The 20,399-nt window shown below is 44.2% G+C and overlaps 1 protein-coding gene and 1 non-coding gene across 13 annotated transcripts in view; both read right to left on the reverse strand.

Moving 5' to 3' along the window:
* ank1a (ankyrin 1, erythrocytic a) overlaps positions 1–20,399 on the reverse strand; it is a 158,556-nt gene that overhangs the window by 83,870 nt on the left and 54,287 nt on the right. The gene's annotated exons all lie outside the window — the stretch shown is intronic.
* LOC112264262 lies at positions 18,573–18,627 on the reverse strand. Its single transcript, XR_002955606.1, has one exon. It is a non-coding gene; the product is annotated as a U7 small nuclear RNA (small nuclear RNA).

Below are 20,399 nucleotides of genomic sequence, written 5' to 3' on the forward strand. Positions count from 1 at the left end.
ATTCTTTGACACAGTCAGAAACGGGCTTCGGCATTCTGAGGCTTCAGGACAGCTAGCCTGGCATGTCCAGATGTACAGGCCTTGAGAGGGGTACAGGCCTCCATTGCTAACTGGCTTTATGTGTGTGTGTGAGTGAGTGAGTGAGTAAGTGAGTGAGTGAGTGAGTGAGTGAGTGAGTGAGTGAGTGAGTGAGTGAGTGAGTGAGTGAGTGAGTGAGTGAGTGTGTGAGTGTGTGAGTGAGTGAGTGTGTGAGAATCTATTTTTCCAACCTAATTGAGGAGAATAACAACAATCCAAAATGCCAGGACCTAGGAGCAATGGAGACACACATTTTTTAATCCTGTGTCTCGACACATTCATGAAAATAGTCATGGCCTCTAAACTGTCAAGCTGCATACTGGACCCTATTCCAACTAAACTGCTGAAAGAGCTACTTCCTGTGCTTGGCCCTCCTATGTTGAACATAATAAACGGCTCTCTATCCACCGGATGTGTAGCAAACTCACTAAAAGTGGCAGTAATAAAGCCTCTCTTGAAAAAGCCAAACCTTGATCTGGAAAATGTAAAAAAAACTATCGGCCGATATCGAATCTCTCATTCCTCTAAAAAAAAGAAAAAGCAGTTGCACAGCAACTCACTGCCTTCCTGAAGACAAATGATGTATACAAAATGCTTCAGTCTGGTCTTAGACCCCATCATAGCACTGAGACTGCACTCGTGAAGGTGGTAAATTACCTTTAAATGGCATCAGACCGAGGCTCTGCATCTGTCCTCGTGCGCCTAGACCTTAGTGCTGCTTTTGACACCACTAATCACCACATTCTTTTGGAGAGATTAATAACCCTAATTAGTCTACATGGACAAGTTCTTGCCTGGTATAGATCTTATCTGTCGGAAAGATATCAGTTCGTCTCTGTGGATGGTTTGTCCTCCGACAAATCAATTGTAAGTTTCGGCTTTCCTCAAGGTTCTATTTTAGGACTACTATTGTTTTCACTATATATTCTACCTCTTGGTGGTGTCATTCGGAAACACAATGTCAACTTTCATTGCTATGTTGACGACACACAGCTGTACGTTTCGATGAAACATGGTGAAGCCCCAAAATTGCCTCCCCCTAAAAGCCTGTGTTTCAGACATAAGGAAGTGTATGGCGGCAAATGTTTTACTTTTAAACTCGGACAAAATAGATGCTAGTTCTAGATCCCAAGAAATAAAGAGATATGCTGTTGGATCTGACAATTAATCTTGATGGTTGACGAACATATCAAGAATATTTCAAGGACAGCCTTTTCTATCTTTGTACCATTGCAAAAATCTAACTTTTTGTCCAAAAATAATGCAGACAAATTCATTCATGCTTTTGTCACTTCTAGGTTAGACTACTGCAATGCTCTACTTTCTGGCTACCCGGATAAAGCACTAAATAAACTTCAGTTAGTGCTAAAGACGGCTGCTAGAATCTTAACTAGAACCAAAAAATCTTATCATATTACTCCAGTGCTAGCCTCCCTACACTGGCTTCCTGTTAAGGCTAGGGCTGATTTCAAGGTTTTACTGCTAACCTACAAAGCATTACATAGGCTTCCTCCTACCCATCTTTCCGATTTGGTCCTGCCGTACATACCAACACGCACACTACGGTCACAAGATGAAGGCCTCCTTATTGTCCCTAGAATTTCTAAGCAAACGGCTAGTGGCTGGGCTTTCTCCTATAGAGCTCCATTTCTATGGAATGATCTGCCTATCCATGTGAGACGCAGACTCGGTCTCGACCTTTAAGTCTTTACTGAAGACTCATCTCTTCAGTAGGTCCTATGATTGAATGTAGTCTAGCCCAGGGGTGCGACGGTGAACTGCAAGGCACTGGAGCGACGAACCACCCTTGCTGTCTCTTCTAGCCGGCTCCCCTCTCGCCACTGGGACTCTCTGCCTCTGATGCTATTACGGGGGCTGAGTCACTGGCTTACTAGTGCTCTTTGTTGCCGTCCCTATGAGGGATGCGTCACTTGAGTGGGTTGAGTCACAGACATGATCTTCCTGTCTGGTTTTGCGCCCCCCTCGGACTTGTGCGGTAGAGGAGATCTTCCTGGGCTATACTCAGCCCTGTCTCTGTGTAGTGAGTTGGTGGTCTGTTGATATCCCTCTAGTGGTGTGGGGTCTGTTCTTTGGCAAAGTGGATAGGGTTATATCCTGCCTGGTTGACCCTGTCTGGGACTATCATCGGACGGGGCCACAGTGTCCCCCGACACACCTGTGTCTCAGTCTCCAGTATCTATGCTACAATGGTCTGTGTGCTGGGGGGCTAGGGTCAGTCTGTTATATCTAGTGTAATTCTCTGTTGTTCTGTGTGAATTGTAAGCTCCCTCTAATTCTCTCTCTTCCCCCCCTTAGCTGGCCTGATGACTCCTGGCTGTTCCCAGTCCACCTGGTTGTGCTGCTCCTCCAGTTTCAACTGTTCTGCCTGCAGCTAGAGAACCTTTTCCTGTTCACCGGACGTACTACCTTGTCCTGGACCTACTGTTTTTGACTATCTCTCTCTCTTACCGCCCCTTTGTCTCGACCTCTGAATGCTCGGCTACGAAAAGCCATCTGACATTTACTCCTGACATACTGATCTGTTATACTCTCTACAACCACTGTGATTATTATTTGACCCTGCTGGTCATCTATGAAGTTTGAACATCTTGAAAAACAATCTGGCCTTATATGGCCATGTACTCTTATCACCACCCGACACAGCCAGAAGAGGACTGGCCACCCCTCAAAGCCTGGTTCCTCTCTAGGTTTCTTCCTAGGTTCCTGCCTTTCTAGGGAGTTTTTCCTAGCCACTGTTACTTGCTGTTTGTGGTTTTAGGCTGGGTTTCTGTATAGCACTTTGTAACATCTGCTGATGTAAAAAGGGCTTTATAAATACATTTTATTGAGTTTCTGCATGTGTGCTTGTTCAGGAATCTCATTGACAGTGTGATAGTCTTCATTTACAATGTTATACTAAGACGGTGCCTAAGCTCTCTCGCTCTCTCCATCCCTCCCTCCCGCTTTTCTCCATCAATCTTTCAATCATCAGCTAGTGCAGACAGTGGAGGCTGCTGCAGCAGAGTGGGACAATAGTATACAGCAGGGTACACAAACAGTGTTGTAAACACAGGCCCACAGAGACATATTAATCACCATACTAATCTATCTGCTTCCCATCAATTTGGGCAGTAAATATTCCCCATCTGCCTGTCTCTGTCCTCCATCCCTCGCTCTTTCATCATTCCATCCTTTCTGGGGGTAGTTGTGAAGCTGCTGTCTGGCCTATCAGAAGGTATACTGTTAATAAATATGAGATCTATGTGATTAAGAGTTGCTCTCATCAGTCAACACAAGGACAGCCTGCAGACATGCTGTATATCAGACGCCAATCACTCTATCACCTGCTCCACCACCTCCATCTCACCTCTCGGTCTCCGTCAACACACACAGACACACACTCCCAGGCGCCAACATCTGCACACTCTCATGTGCAAACACAAGTGTAATGTAGAGGAAAAGGAAAGATTGGCAATATGATGGATTACATTTGAAGCAAGAAAACAGATGACATGGTGGCAAGTCTATCAAAATGATAAGATGGTCAATTACTACAGATACTACAAATCCAATGAAAACCAAAGAATGCAGAAATCAAACTGATTACATAAATGGAGAAGGGTTCCTCAGAGCAACAGGAAAAAGTTATGTATTTTTCTTAGTACTTTCAAGTCCATAAAATGTTACCAAGCATGTATGGACTTTGATAGAGGAAATAGAAACAGTTGTCTTCTCTTCTCTTTGATTCCAGGTCCTGTCTCAATGTGTGTGTGTACAGATGGCTCTTCCAAATCCTTCATTTTTCTTAAGGCTATAATAACACTTCCCATTTCACTGTTATAGAAAAAGTTGTAAAAGTTATCTAGACTAAATTAATTTGAGTTGCCTGTGGTTGAGCTCATAGGTCTAGATGTTGGAGTCTTCTTAAGCAGCATTTCAAAGGATTTTAAAAGCCCTTGAAATGAATTAAGTGCTATGGTTTATGTTTTTTAATTAAGACTTTAGCGGCCATCCTTGCTTGGGTGGGGTCCATCTATATTAGGCCAGACTGCATAGCACTTCTGCTGAAGCCAAAATATTACCCCTTCCTAGTGGGTCAGCCAGAGAACTAAGGGAAATATTATGCTATCATTTCTTCTTCCAAACATTTGGTAGGTCGCCAAAGATATTATAAAACAATTTTTGTAGTTTAATAAAATCTCCCATAACCTTAATCTGATTTCTGTACTGCCAGTATCGATTTCACTATGAGTAAAATTGGAGTTTAAAAACGCTATTTTAAATGCTAGCCAGGATTTTTCACATGCAAATTCAAATCTAACACCCTTACACGAAACAAATTAGAGTGGACTGCTGGTGACTGGGCATCAATGGGCTTCTTAATGTAGTCTCTTGCTACAGTAGGCTGGGAGAGCAGCTGTGACTAAGAGAGATGAATCCACTTGACAGTGCTGGGGAGTGACAGTCACTTTTCTCATATTGTGACTGTGGTGGAGTTGAACTGTGACCAATGGGGCTTTGGTGTTCCTGGGCATCTGCTGCTGAGGGCTCAATGAGGGGTGATCAGGGATGTCGGGACAATAAGGGACACGCTACTATAGCACATATTGAAGCCGCCGTTACTGGAGATATGAGAGACCAACGCTGTACATAAACAACTGACACCTCATATGTTTTATCTTACAGGGAGGGAGGGGGAGGTTCTAGGGAGCTTTTCATTTGGTGTAAATTAAATTGGGCCCCGAGTGATGTGTCATGGACCGTAGAGCAGGGTTTAGGAGGTGACTGTTTGCTTTAAATCACTCAACTGCCCTGTTAAACTGTCTGCACATTTCTCACCACACTTTGACTTTTCCTATTTTGACGATGAAGGGAAAGGAGAACCTTTGGAGGGTCATCATTTAAATGATTGTGTAGGGAAGAGTGAAGGGGAGAGAGCATGTTATAGACTGCTGGGGTTACATTGAAGGGGCTTGTGCTGCTGTTGTTTTTCACTGCTCTGCTGCATTGGCGAGGGGCCAGGCAGGGGGATTGGATTCTATACGAAAATTCATCACTGCAGCACTGTGAACACTCTCTCGCTCCTCTCTGAAAACACACAACCTCTCTGCCCCCTATCTCAGCCCAGGACAGGAACAAAACTGACATGTTATTTTGTGTCTGTTTTTTTTGTTTCACATGGGGATAATACCCCCAAATGCTATCTCCTTACCATCTCCATTCCTACATAAATGAATTGAATAAGATCAGTAACTTGTATTTCCATTGGGAGCTTTCCTTGTCTAGGCACTTGAAGGAAACTACATTGTCCTGCTAGTGGATAAGGATATGGTTTGGCTCGTAGTCAAACCAATAGATACTTGGGTAGACAAACAAAAACACTCTCTTATGCTCTAAGTTTGTTCAAACCCAGAAAATGACTACAACATAGGAAAACCAAATATACAAACCAAAAACAATTAGTGAAATCATCCATACAGACACCACAAAAGGAAAAATAACATTCAACATTGATAAGTAGGTAAGGCCTGTATGTGTTGTCAGACTTATGGTCATTATTAGTGCATTTGTGAACTGTTGGGATGTCTTATCTGTGACCTACTTTTCTGTGATGAAGAGTGTGAATATACAGTACAGCATGAGAGCTACACTGTTTAGAAAATCAGTTGAAGGAGCATGTGCTGTGTGGAAAGGGTACTGTGAAAGCCCTATGGACTTGTAGTATACAGAGCCTTCAGAAAGTATTCACACCCCTTTACTTTATCCACATTTGGTTGTTACAGACTGTATTTAAAATGGATTACATTGAGATGTTGTATCACTGGCCTACACAAAAAAAACATAATGTCAAAGTGGATTTATGGTTTTTTTCGAAATTGATAGAAATGTATAAAATATGAAAAGCTGAAAAATCTCCATTCAATAAGTATTCAAACTCTTTGTTATGGCAAACCTAAATAAGTTCAGGAGTAAAAATGTGCTTAACAAGTTACATAATAAGTTGCAATAATAGTGCTAAAAATATATATTTTTAATGACTACCTCATCTCTGTACCCCACAAATACAATTATCTGTAAGGTCCCTCAGTCGAGCAGTGGATTTCAAAGACCAGGGAGGTTTTCCAATGCCTTGCAAAGAAGGGCAGGTGAAGAAACAGAATGTGGAAGTCCTGAGCTGGCGTAGTTACACCTGGTCTGCGGTTGTGAGACCGGATGTTCTGCCAAATTCTCTAAAACGACATTGGAGACAGTTTATGGTAGAGAATTAACGAATTAACATAACATCTCTGGCAATTAGTCTGGTGGACATTCCTGTAGTCAGCATGCCAATTGCATGCTCCCTCAAAAGTTAAGACATCTGTGGCATTGTGTTGTGTTACAAAAGTGCACATTTTAGAGTGAGCTTTTATTGTCCTCAGCACAAGGTACATCTGTGTAATGATCATGCTGTTTAATCAGCTTCTTGATGTGCCACACCTGTAAGATGGATGGATTATCTTGACAAAGGATAAAATGCTCACTAACAGGGATGTAAACACATTTGTGCACACAATTTGAGAACTTTTTGTGCATATGGACATTTAAATTTTTTTTTGTCATGTTTATATTTCTTTTCAGTATAATTACACTTAAGATGGTGTAGCAATACACCCATCACTACAAAGATAAAGGCATCCTTCCTAACTCATTTTCTGGACAGGAAGGAAACTTTAGAACAGAAAACTGAGGATGGATCAACAACATTGTAGTTACTCCACAATACTAATCTAAATGACAGAGTGAATAGAAGGAAGCCTGTACAGAATACGAATATTACAAAACATGTATCCTGTTTGCAATAAGGCACTAAAGAAAAATGCAAAAAATGTGGCAAAGATAATTTACTTTATGTCCTGAATACAATGTTTGTGGTAAGTCAAACAACACAACACTGAGTACCAATTTTAATATTTTCAAGCATGGTGGTGGCTGCATCATGTTATGGGTATGCTTGTCATCGGCAAGGAATGCAGAGTTTTTTGGGGGGATAAAAATAAATGGAATAGACCTAAGCACAAGCAAAATCCTAGAGGAAAACCTGGTTCAGTCTGCTTTCCAACAGACACTGGGAGACAAATTCACCTTTCAGCAGGACAATAGCCTAAAACCCAAGGCCAAATATACACTGGAGTTGCTTACCAAGATGACATTGAATGTTCCTGAGTGGCCTAGTTACAGTTCTGACTTAAATCGGATTGAAAATTTATGGCGAGACATGAACTTGGCTGTCTAGCAATGATCAGCAACCAACTTGACAGAGCTTGAAGAATAAAAAAATAAAAAAATTGTAAATATTGTACAATCCAGGTGTGCAAAACTCTTAGAGACCTACCCAGAAAGACTCACAGCTGTAATTGCTGCCACTTTAACATGTATTGACTCAGGGGGTGGAATACTTATCTAATCAATATATATAATTAGTGTTTTATTTTTGATTAATGTTGTACGGATTCTTCTTACACTTTGACATTACATAGTATTGTGTGTAGATCGTTGACAAAAATCAAATGTGGAAAAAGAGAAGGGGTGTGAATACTTTCTGAAGGCCCTGTATAGTGTGTAGAGGATGTCGACTGAGGGAATAAAGGTGGAGTCATTGTGTCATTTGAGGTTGTAGAGTGTTGAAGCAGCCAATGGAGGTGGAGTCATTGTGTCATTTGAGGTTGTAGAGTGTTGAAGCAGCCAATGGAGGTGGAGTCATTGTGTCATTTGAGGTTGTAGAGTGTTGAAGCAGCCAATGGAGGTGGAGTCATTGTGTCATTTGAGGTTGTAGAGTGTTGAAGCAGCCAATGGAGGTGGAGTCATTGTGTCATTTGAGGTTGTAGAGTGTTGAAGCAGCCAATGGAGGTGGAGTCATTGTGTCATTTGAGGTTGTAGAGTGTTGAAGCAGCCAATGGAGGTGGAGTCATTGTGTCATTTGAGGTTGTAGAGTGTTGAAGCAGCCAATGGAGGTGGAGGAACAGGAAAGCATCAGGTTAAATTAAACAGACATCACATAGAACTAACAAGACACAATGTACAAAACCACAACATTAGACATAACAAGACATAGACATAACAAGACATAGACATAAGACACCACAACACAGCACCGCACAGCAACTGACACAGCAACTGACACAGGCAATTCAAAAAACACAACACTGACACAAGACAAACATCACACTGACATAACTGACAAGACAGACACCACATTGACACAATTCCCAACAGCTTCAGCACAGAAAAAGACACAACACATCCACACAAACACAGTTAACACCAATACACAGCTCGGAGCTGTGCAAGTGTGCAAACACGTAAACATGGGTACAGCACCAAACATACAGACAATCAGAAGGTGAAGACACAAGTTCCCACAACCACATACTGTTTATGTATTCTCTCTTTCTCTCTCTCTCTCTCTCTCTCTCTCTCTCTCTCTCTCTCAGACACACACACACACACACACACACACACACACACACACACACACACACACACACACACACACACACACACACACACACACACACACACACACTTGTGAATACACACAAATACACCGAAACAGAATCATTTTTTCTAAATCAGAAGAACCCACAGGAAAAATAGTTGTTCCTGAATGTTTGATTACACAGTACCTGTGTTGCATGCTTTCAAAAAAAGCTTTTTGATTTTCCATATACACGTAATATCTGTATAAGTACAGGAATGTGTATGGGTACTATTTCATGAGAACTATCATCATAGTATATTTTGCCCGTGGACTCTTGGCATGTAATATACTACATGAGAGAACATTATCTGATAAACCACACACAAAGATATAGATATACACACACACACAAATTAAGCATAAAGGCAAAAGAAACCAAAGACGGAAGTTAAATAGGTCAAGCAACGATAACAGGAAGAAAGAAAAAACTCCAGCCTGACTTTACGACACCTGACTAAACCAGCTTACACCACAACAGCAACACTGGACTCTCAACACAACCAGATAGAACTACAATTACCAGAAGCAACAGATAAGAAAAAAGAGAGTAAGATAAAACAACAGCAAGAGCAACAGTGACACATACCTTAAAAAGACAGATACAAGATGGTGATATATAGATATATAGATATATATAAGGAGTAAAAAAGCCAGATATACGTGTGGCGGATATTTACTGCTTCATCAAAGTGCCATACTCCTTGGCCATCCGGCAGCTCAGAGCTCAAACTATCGTCCTGATCGATTAGCCAGCGATGCACCGCGTGGGCCTAAAAAGACACACGACATAAAGACAGAGCCCAGTTAATCTCAACAGTCACAGTGACAGAGAGACAGAGAGAGGGAGAGAGAGAGAGAAAGAATGGAGAGAGAGACGGTGGACAGGGGAGAGAGTGTACAGAATAATGGGAGGGCAATGAGAAAGAAGGGGAGGAGAAAGGGAAGAGAAGAGCATCATATTCAGACATAGCTAGAAAACAAGAGGAGAGGAGGAGGAGGGAGACAGAAGCAGGAGAGGAAGCATCCCACCCCATCCCAGTCCCATGGCCGCACCCTCCCTCACCCTCCCCCTCCCCTCTCTCACACGCACTCGGCTGTGGGAAACAGGTCAGGTTAAGATGGGACATATGTATGGGCATGGCAGGACCATGGGGTAGGACTATGGGATATGACTCCATACACAGTGGTCAGTGCTTGGCATGGGGGATCAGGAGTGGGTGCTAGGGATAGGTGTGCTTGTGAAGGAGTGGTACTAGCCTGCGCTGATGTTAACATGTCCTGTATCCATAGTGATGGGTCTTAATGGATGGCTCGGCTGTACGATTATGATCTATACTACTGTGGCCTTTACTATTGTGGTCTTTACTCTTCCAGTGAGTATTTAGCATTAGAATCTCTCCCTATGTGATGTCTTACTTAAAACATAAGAATAACATGTTTCTGGGCAATTACAGTTAACTACAGGTTCATGCCAATAATTTCCTTTGTGGAAATGTGGTGTACTTACCATGGCTTCACATAGGACAAGGTACAGTTAAAATAAGTACTGTGTTAAGGGTGAATACATGGAAATTACACTCAACACAAAAACATGTTATTGACAGTACACTGTAGTTACAGTACCTCGAACAAACACGTATAGTACATGTAAAAACACAGAAACCAAATCCAACTGTATTATTACACTGAGATTGATTGTAACACTGAAACAATATATGTACACAAAACTCCTCACCAGTTTTACACAAGTATGTTACCTTGTATTGTTATCTACATACACTATTAGGAAACATTTTTGTTGTAAAATACACAGTGCAACATGGTCATGTACTGTGCATAGAACGTAGTAGTGTCAGAGAATATTGTTATCTTGCTTGTCGAGCTACTGTCACACGTACAGTATATTTAGGAACAGTTGGGCATGTGTGAGAAAGAGAAGAGCAGTGCAGGTTAGGTTGAAGCAAGCACGGGGGGTGGATGAGGAGACTAGAGGAGCCAGGTACAGGGGACTTTAACCACCACCCCTAATACACAACATTTAGTGCAAGCAGGGCCGAATGGCTCTGCAGGGGATGCCTCCTCGCCACTAGAGAGGTACAGTCCTCTTTTCTCAGTGACATACACACTACCACACAGGGAAGAGGAACCACAGATAAGAGAGAGATCAACATGCAGGTCAACATGCAAGAGACACCCTTTTCGGACTCCCTCCCTCTGCTGTTTTACAGAGTAAAGCAGAGAGTAACAGCCCTGTTCAGACTCCCCCTCTGCTGTTTTACAGAGTAAAGCAGAGTAACAGCCCTGTTCAGACTCCCTCCCTCTGCTGTTTTACAGAGTAAAGCAGAGAGTAACAGCCCTGTTCAGACTCCCCCCTCTGCTGTTTTACAGAGTAAAGCAGAGTAACAGCCCTGTTCAGACTCCCCCCCTCTGCTGTTTTACAGAGTAAAGCAGAGAGTAACAGCCCTGTTCAGACTCCCTCCCTCTGCTGTTTTATAGAGTAAAGCAGAGTAACAGCCCTGTTGAGACTCCCTCCCTCTGCTGTTTTACAGAGTAAAGCAGAGAGTAACAGCCCTGTTCAGACTCCCTCCCTCTGCTGTTTTACGGAGTAACACAGAGAGTAACAGCCCTGTTCAGACTCCCTCCCTCTGCTGTTTTACAGAGTAACACAGAGAGTAACAGCCCTGTTCAGACTCCCTCCCTCTGCTGTTTTACGGAGTAACACAGAGAGTAACAGCCCTGTTCAGACTCCCTCCCTCTGCTGTTTTACAGAGTAACACAGAGAGTAACAGCCCTGTTCAGACTCCCTCCCTCTGCTGTTTTACAGAGTAACACAGAGAGTAACAGCCCTGTTCAGACTCCCTCCCTCTGCTGTTTTACAGAGTAAAGCAGAGAGTAACAGCCCTGTTCAGACTCCCTCCCTCTGCTGTGATCCGCCCTGGTTCTGGCCCTCCTTCCTGTTTCACCCCATACGCCTCCCACCCCATCTGTTACTCTGCATTCTTGTTGTGTCCGAACTAAAAACAACACAACACGGCCTCTTGGTGATGCTCCGAGGAGCACAAATACCTGACAAGGTCTGCAATTCTCCTGCAGTGGGCTAACATTACACAATCCCAAACTTCATTGGGCTTTCAGACGAGCCACTCTCATCAAGGGAATAGAGTGGACTGGGTCTTCTACAGGAAGTTTACTAAATCAATCTGATTTCTGTTGTGTACAATGACCAGTGAAGCTTTGCCATTTCTGAACAGTGAGATAATTATGTTTTCCAGCAGAATAGTTTTGAGCGAGGTGCTGACTGAATTGAAATGAACACAATGTATAACTAAATAATAATGGAATTCTAAAAAAGGGCCTTGAAGCAACATTTGCATTTAATATCCTTTGCTGAAACATTGGGGCTCTAAAAATAGTTTTTGAGAGTTTGTTATATATAGTATGTTCGAAAAAGCTACATGACTTGGATGCCTTTGAGAATGCAGTGAGGTGAACCTCACACGTAGAACTGAAACCTTTTTGTGACACGCCAGTGTTTGAGAAGACAGATGTGATGGCTCATAATCACAGAGCAGCACAGCAGCAGAAGAACATCACACAGAAACACAGAGAGACAGACACAGTCACCTCAAGGGAACAGAGAAGAGAGACAGAGAGTCACCTCAAGGGAATAATTACATACACTGACTTGACATGTATCTGAGTGTGTAAGTGTGTACGTACATACAGTATGTGTTTGCATGTGTGTGTGTGTGTGTGTGTGTGTGTGTGTGTGTGTGTGTGTGTGTGTGTGTGTGTGTGTGTGTGTGTGTGTGTGTGTGTGTGTGTGTGTGTGTGTGTGTGTGTGTGTGTGTGTGTGTGTGTGTGTGTGCGTGCGTGTGTGTGTGTGTGTGTGTGTGTGAGTGTGTAAGTATGTGTGTGTGACGCAGCCTGCTACAGTGTTTGTGGTGAGTCACAGAGCGTGTCAGTTAGTTTATAGAATAATTGGATTATGTAGCAGATGGGCAGTGGTGGCAGGGAGGGAGGGAGGGAGAGAGGCAAGAAAGGAGGAGAAACATGGAGGGAGGGAAGGAGAAAGGGAGGGAGGGAGGGAGGGAGGGGGAGGGAGGGAGGGAGGGAGGGAGGGAGGGAGGGAGAGAGAGAGAGAGAGAGAGAGAGAGAGAGGGAGAAAGGGAGGGAGGGAGAGAGAGAGAGAGCGAGAGAGAGAGAAGGGGGGAGAGGTAGAAGAGCTGCTGATAAGAGTGACAGGTCATTGACTCTAAAGCCTTTAAAACCAGAGAAATGAGGAGAGATACAAAGTCCTCAGAGGAAACACTTCACACGTGAATGGTTACACTTTAGATTAGGAGCAGGGTCTCTCAAAGTCCCTCAATGACTAACTAGTCTCCAGGTAGTTTGGCAGGCACGTATGCTTGAAACTCAATTAAACATGTATATTACTATAAAATTGGGTTAATTAGATTAACTATGGACAGACTACTGGAAAATACACTCAATATACCAAACATTAGGAAAACCTTCCTAATATTGAGTTGTACCTCACCCTTTTGCCTCAATTCGTCGGGGCATGGACTCTACAAGGTGTCGCAAGCATTCCACAGGGATGCTGGTCCATGTTGTTTCCAATGCTTCCCACAGTTGTGTCAAGTTGGCTGGATGTCCTTTAGGTGATGGACCATTCTTGGTACCAACAGCAAACTGTTGAGTGTGAAAAACCCAGCAGCGTTGCAGTTCTTGACACAATGGCACGCATACACAATCCATGTTTCAATTGTCTTAAGACTTAAAAATCCTTCTTTAACCTGTCTCCTCCCCTTCATCTTCACTGACTACAGCGCTTTTAAAAAGTGTCATCAATAAGGGATCATAACTTTCACCTGGATTCACCTGGTCAGGTGTTCTTAATGTTTTGTATACTTACTGTATAGCGCAAATAGATGATCTACAAATATAATTGCTAGGCTTCTGCCAAACATGGCTTATAAGCACTAGCCCTACTAATGATACTGTACAAATAACAACCCACAGAGGTCATCAGATGCTCCCTTCTCTCTTTTCCTGCATCTTTCCATCTCTCTCCATCTCCGCATCTCACTATAAAAATTTTAAAAACCCATGGGGCCTATGATTTCTTAATCCGGCCCTGCCTCCATCTCTTTCTCTTTCTCCCTCCCTCCCTCCCTCCCTCTCTCTCTCTCTCTGTCTCTTGGCAGTTGGATTAAATGGGGTTTTAATCACGATGCCCCCTTGATGACTTCTGGAGCAGGGCCAGTTGGAGACCTGTCATCTCTCCACATTCATTTGCAGCTCATCCTTCACAATGTCAATTACTGCAGCAGCACAGAGGATCAAGAGCTGGGATAGGATGGGGAGAGGTGTGTGTGTGTGTGTCTCGGGATCCAAGTTAAACAGAAAGTGAATGGTAGGCCAATGACAGGATGAGAAAAGATGAAGCAGAGAAAAAGGATGGCCAATGACAGGATGAGAAAAGATGAAGCAGAGAGAGCCAGGAGATAGGCCGACTCATAGCCAGAGAGATCCAGGAGATAGGCTGACTCATAGCCAGAGAGAGCCAGGAGATAGGCCGACTCATAGCCAGAGAGATCCAGGAGATAGGCTGACTCATAGCCAGAGAGAGCCAGGAGATAGGCCGACTCATAGCCAGAGAGATCCAGGAGATAGGCCGACTCATAGCCAGAGAGAGCCAGGAGATAGGCCGACTCATAGCCAGAGAGATCCAGGAGATAGGCCGACTCATAGCCAGAGAGAGCCAGGAGATAGGCTGACTCATAGCCAGAGAGAGCCAGGAGATAGGCTGACTCATAGCCAGAGAGAGCCAGGAGATAGGCTGACTCATAGCCAGAGAGAGCCAGGAGATAGGCTGACTCATAGCCAGAGAGAGCCAGGAGATAGGCCGACTCATAGCCAGAGAGAGCCAGGAGATAGGCCGACTCATAGCCAGAGAGCCAGGAGATAGGCCAACTCATAGCCAGAGAGCCAGGTGTAGGCCAACTCATAGCCAGAGAGCCAGGTGTAGGCCAACTCATAGCCAGAGAGCCAGGTGTAGGCCAACTCATAGCCAGAGAGCCAGGTGTAGGCCAACTCATAGCCAGAGAGCCAGGTGTAGGCCAACTCATAGCCAGAGAGCCAGGTGTAGGCCAACTCATAGCCAGAGAGCCAGGTGTAGGCCAACTCATAGCCAGAGAGCCAGGTGTAGGCCACTCATAGCCAGAGAGCCAGGTGTAGGCCAACTCGTAGCTAGAGAGCCAGGTGTAGGCCAACTCATAGCTAGAGAGCCAGGTGTAGGCCAACTCATAGCTAGAGAGAGCCAGGTGTAGACCAACTCATAGCCAGAGAGCCAGGTGTAGGCCAAGTCATAGATAGAGAGAGCCAGGTTTAGGCCAACTCATAGCCAGAGAGTCAGGTGTAGGCCAACTCATAGCCAGAGAGCCAGGTGTAGGCCAACTCATAGCCAGAGAGCCAGGTGTTGGCCAACTCGTAGCTAGAGAGCCAGGTGTTGGCCAACTCATCGCTAGAGAGCCAGGTGTTGGCCAACTCATAGCTAAAGAGCCAGGTGTTCGCCAACTCATAGCTAGAGAGCCAGGTGTTGGCCAACTCATAGCTAGAGAGCCAGGTGTTGGCCAACTCATAGCTAGAGAGCCAGGTGTTGGCCAACTCATAGCTAGAGAGCCAGGTGTTGGCCAACTCATAGCTAGAGAGCCAGGTGTTGGCCAACTCATAGCTAGAGAGCCAGGTGTTGGCCAACTCATCGCTAGAGAGCCAGGTGTTGGCCAACTCATAGCTAGAGAGCCAGGTGTTGGCCAACTCATAGCTAGAGAGCCAGGTGTTGGCCAACTCATAGCTAGAGAGCCAGGTGTTGGCCAACTCATAGCTAAAGAGCCAGGTGTTGGCCAACTCATAGCTAGAGAGCCAGGTGTAGGCCAACTCATAGCTAGAGAGCCAGGTGTTGGCCAACTCGTAGCTAGAGAGCCAGGTGTAGGCCAACTCATAGCTAGAGAGCCAGGTGTAGGCCAACTCATAGCCAGAGAGCCAGGTGTTGGCCAACTCGTAGCTAGAGAGCCAGGTGTTGGCCAACTCATCGCTAGAGAGCCAGGTGTTGGCCAACTCATAGCTAAAGAGCCAGGTGTTGGCCAACTCATAGCTAGAGAGCCAGGTGTTGGCCAACTCATCGCTAGAGAGCCAGGTGTAGGCCAACTCATAGCCAGAGAGCCAGGTGTAGGCCAACTCATAGCCAGAGAGCCAGGTGTAGGCCAACTCATAGCCAGAGAGCCAGGTGTTGGCCAACTCGTAGCTAGAGAGCCAGGTGTTGGCCAACTCATCGCTAGAGAGCCAGGTGTTGGCCAACTCATAGCTAAAGAGCCAGGTGTTGGCCAACTCATAGCTAGAGAGCCAGGTGTTGGCCAAATCATCGCTAGAGAGCCAGGTGTTGGCCAACTCATAGCTAAAGAGCCAGGTGTTGGCCAACTCATAGCTAGAGAGCCAGGTGTTGGCCAACTCATCGCTAGAGAGCCAGGTGTTGGCCAACTCATAGCTAAAGAGCCAGGTGTAGGCCAACTCATAGCCAGAGAGCAAGTCATCCTACACATGACTGGTTCAGAGTGAAGAAACCACCAGCCATACAGTATTATTGTCACAGCGAATCATCAATCATCACTTTGTTTCATGTTGATAAAAAAAAACACACATCTTTTTCTCTACGGCTGCTCCTATACATCTGTTCCTGTATTCTAGGGCTCCTGAGTGGCGCGGCGGTCTAAGGCACTGCATCTCAGTGCAAGAGGCATCACTACAGTCCCTGGTTTCAATCCAGGCTGAATCACATCTGACTGTGATTGGGAGTTCCACAGGGCGGCGCACAATTGAACCAGTGTCTTCCGGGTTTGGCCGGAGTAGGCCGTCATTGTAAATAAGACATTTTTCTTAACTGACTTGACTAGTTAAATAAAGGTAAAATACAAATAAAAATTATACCGCTCTTTCTCTCCTCTTTCCCTGTCATCCTCATCAAGGGCCACTGCTACAGTACGCCTGGCTTCAAACCTGCCAGTCCTGTAAAAAGGCTGACACAGTATCTCTAGACTAAATGGACCCGTACTAAATCATTCACATCGTGTTAAAAATGAGGAACTGTGTTCTAAGGGTAGTGGATGAATTAATATCAAATAAAATCCCATAAAACAGCAGGTAGGCAGTGGACCAGTCACGTAGAGCGTACAGCCACACACACATTGCTAGCTAAAATCTCCATTTGTCTCCATTTGTCACACACATAGACAACCATACGTCAGTACGCGTCCTAGCTGGGCTATTAAGTAACAATATTAGGAATATTAGAACATTGATTAGTGGACATCAAGATATTCCTGAATCCTTCCTGTCAGATTGATCCTCAACCTGGGGCCTGGAAAACACATTACAGATCGATGGAGAGTTTTAGCCCCTCTGGTGCAGATTGGCAGGTGGGGGATCCGACCACATGTCACAGGATGAAAACATTAGAAGGACCAGATTTACCAAGCACTTGCAGCTGTGCAAAGTTTATACCTGTTATTTTCTGAAAGGAATTGCTAGTAAGCGAGAAATGAGAATGACTCAGATCCCAGACTGATAAATAATGCATTGTGGAGGGAGAGCTGCCAGCTCTACAGGGCAGAGCAGAGAGAGCAGAGAGAGCAGAGAGAGCAGAGAGAGAGCAGAGCAGCAGAGTTCTCCATCAGCAGAGAGCTGAGATGTCATCTGGAGAGACACAGGTAGAGGAGGAGCCAGGTAAGAGAGGAGAGGATAGGGACTGCAGTCACCTCTACCTTCACTCTCTCACTCTCTACACCATTACATTCTCTCTCTCACTCAAGGACACACAGATGAACATACACATGCACGGTGCTATCCATCTTTCTATTCAATTTCTGTGTTGTTGAGATTCTGCCTCATGCAGCAGACTGGTCCGGGACTGCCAGGGGACCTGTGTGTGGAGGCCTCAGCCTGGAGGGGAAGACAGTGGTCCACTGCCCCCTCTGTTAGGGGCCCCTGGAGCCTCTCTGTTAGAAGCCTGTGGATATTTCCCTTTAAACCAGGCCGATTCACATCTCAGCAGAGGAGAGGAGAGCAGCTCTTTGATCTGCTCTGTGGTTGAGAGGGAGCGTCGCCTCTGCTGAACTTCAACTCTCTCTCCTCTTTTTCTCTCTGTTCCTTCTCTCTCAGGCAGTTAGGCTCCAGGGAGACAGAAGAGGGGGAGTGAAAAGGGGGGGAAGGAAGAGTCTGTTTTAACAAAGGATCTTTTAGAAGCCTGGGGTATGAATAAGCATTGGGTGATGCCATGACTTTACTGTACAGCAAAAACTCAAAAGAGCTACATCAAATCCCCTTTTGCCTGCTTTGTACACACTGAAGCACTGATCGTCTCCTGTTGCTTTTGGTTGGTAACTTTCACATGACCTCTAGCTGGTTTTAAACTGTGAGTCAATGATAGACAGAAGATGGGGCAAGTTGAGAGCAAGGCTTAGGATCCTGAATTAGTTAGTAAGATGTTTCAATTATTCTTTATTTATTGCCTTTTTTCAATGATCTGTAGTGGTGGTGTAGTGACTGCCTTGAGCAATTAGCCCAATGATTCTGGTTAAAGGATCCTACCCACACAAAATACTATAGTATACTATGGTATAAATATTATAGAATTCACTGAAGTGTTTTTGTGGACTTTGCTGTAGTATTCTATGTAGTGTTACCCAGACTTTATTTCTGCAAAAACATTACAGTGAATACTGTAGTAATAGTATAGTATATTGTAGAATTTACAGTTAACTATAGTAAAAACATGAACAAAAGAAAACTGTAGTATATACTATAGTCATTAATGTAGTGTTTTTGCAGATTGTAGTACACTGTAGTATTTACTGTAGTGTTTTTGCAGACATGACTGTCGGATTAAAATTTAAAAAAATATCTTTGCCATATACGAGAAGGCTTGCCCCTTCAAGAAACCTACTGGAGAAATACTAAAAGAGCAAATATTCCATAACCTGTAGGTAGGTAGGTTTTTGTAGTTTTTTGTGGACTGTAGTATTTCTGCCTGGTATTTACTACAGTGGTTTTTTTTCAGATAATACTGTAGTATTTACTATAGTATTCTACAGTATACGCAACATTATATAGTAAGTATTATACATGAACGGGGCATACTACATTCTGTAGTATTGTATACTACATTTTACTGTAGAATGCTATAGTAAGTGGTGTAGTATTCTATAGTAAACTGTAGTATTTTTTTCATGTGGGCATATACAATGAAAATAACCAGCTCACATATGGCGCCTGATGAATATACTGTAAATATATTATTGTACTGAGAAGACCTATGAACATTTCTCATGTAATCCCATGGGACCTGTGAAGCAGAGAAGGTCTGACTGGGAGAGGAAGGAGAGAAGAGAGGGAGGGGAGGAGGAGGACAACAGAAAGATGTATGTGAGGAAGGAGAGAAAACTCGAATCTGTTTTTATCAATGACATTTAGAGGCCCCCCCTGCACCCCTCCTTTTCTCACTAACTCCCTCCTTTGAGAGGGGGAACTCTTCCATTCCAGACTATTTTTACTGCCATTTCATTACCATAATAAAACACATGCGCAAAAAGAATAAACCCAAAGAGACATCACAGCCAAAAACCTGGATTTGAGGGCCTTATTTTCATCTTTCTTTCTCTCCCTCTTTTTTGTTGTTGCATTCTTTTCGCTCAGAGAAATGGAAAGAGACATGCCTTTTCTTTCTTTCTGGGCGTCATTCTGATGCTTTTCAGCTCTTCTCTTTTGTCTGAGTCTAGAAGCTCCCACCCTTCACACACTAACACTGGGCAAATCTATGGCGACGGAATTATGCTTTGACTCAGTTTTTCCACTTTAAAATGTATTCCAAACAAAAAACATTAATTTCAAAATTTCAGACCACACAACACTATGCACAAGGATTACTTTCAACAATGTTCACTGACAAAAACTAACTTAGTAGAAGAATTGTGCAGATGTGTCACGCCATGGTCTTAGTATTTTGTGTTTTTCTTATTTATTTGGTCAGGCCAGGGTGTGACATGGGTTTATTTTGTGTTGTGTTTATGTATAGGGGTTTTTCGTAGGTTTTGGGATTGTGGCTTAGTAGGGTTGTTTAGGAGAGTCTATGGTTGCCTGAGGCGGTTCTCAATCAGAGTCAGGTGATTCTCGTTGTCTCTGATTGGGAACCATATTTAGGTAGCCCGGGTTTCACTGTGTGTTTGTGGGTGATTGTTCCTGTCTCAGTGTGTTTGTATTTCACCAGATAGGCGGTATAGGTTTTCACGTTCCGTTTCTTGTTTTTGTATTTGTCGTGTTTTTTCATTCATTAAACATGTATCGAACTAACCACGCTGCATTTTGGTCCGACTCTCCTTCGACGGAAGAAAGCCGTTACAGAATCACCCACCACAACTGGACCAAGCAGCGTGGTGACAGGCAGCGACAGCAGAAGCAGGGAAAGGAGGAATGGACATGGGAAGACGTTTTGGATGGCAAAGGTTGTTACACTTGGGAGGAGATAATGGCTGGAAGAGATCGCCTCCCATGGGAACAGGTGGAGGCACTTAGGAGAGCAGAGGCAGCCGGAGATAGGAGCCGACGATACGAGGGAACACGGTTGGCAAGGAAACCCGAAAGTCAGCCCCCAAAATTTCTTGGGGGGGGGGCTCAGGGAGAGTGTGGCAGAGTCAGGGTTCAGACCTGAGCCAACTCCCCCTGTTTATCGTGAGGAGCAGCGATCAAA

Source organism: Oncorhynchus tshawytscha, linkage group LG12, assembly GCF_018296145.1.
Source record: "Oncorhynchus tshawytscha isolate Ot180627B linkage group LG12, Otsh_v2.0, whole genome shotgun sequence".
In the NCBI taxonomy this organism is placed as follows: Eukaryota; Metazoa; Chordata; class Actinopteri; order Salmoniformes; family Salmonidae; genus Oncorhynchus; species Oncorhynchus tshawytscha.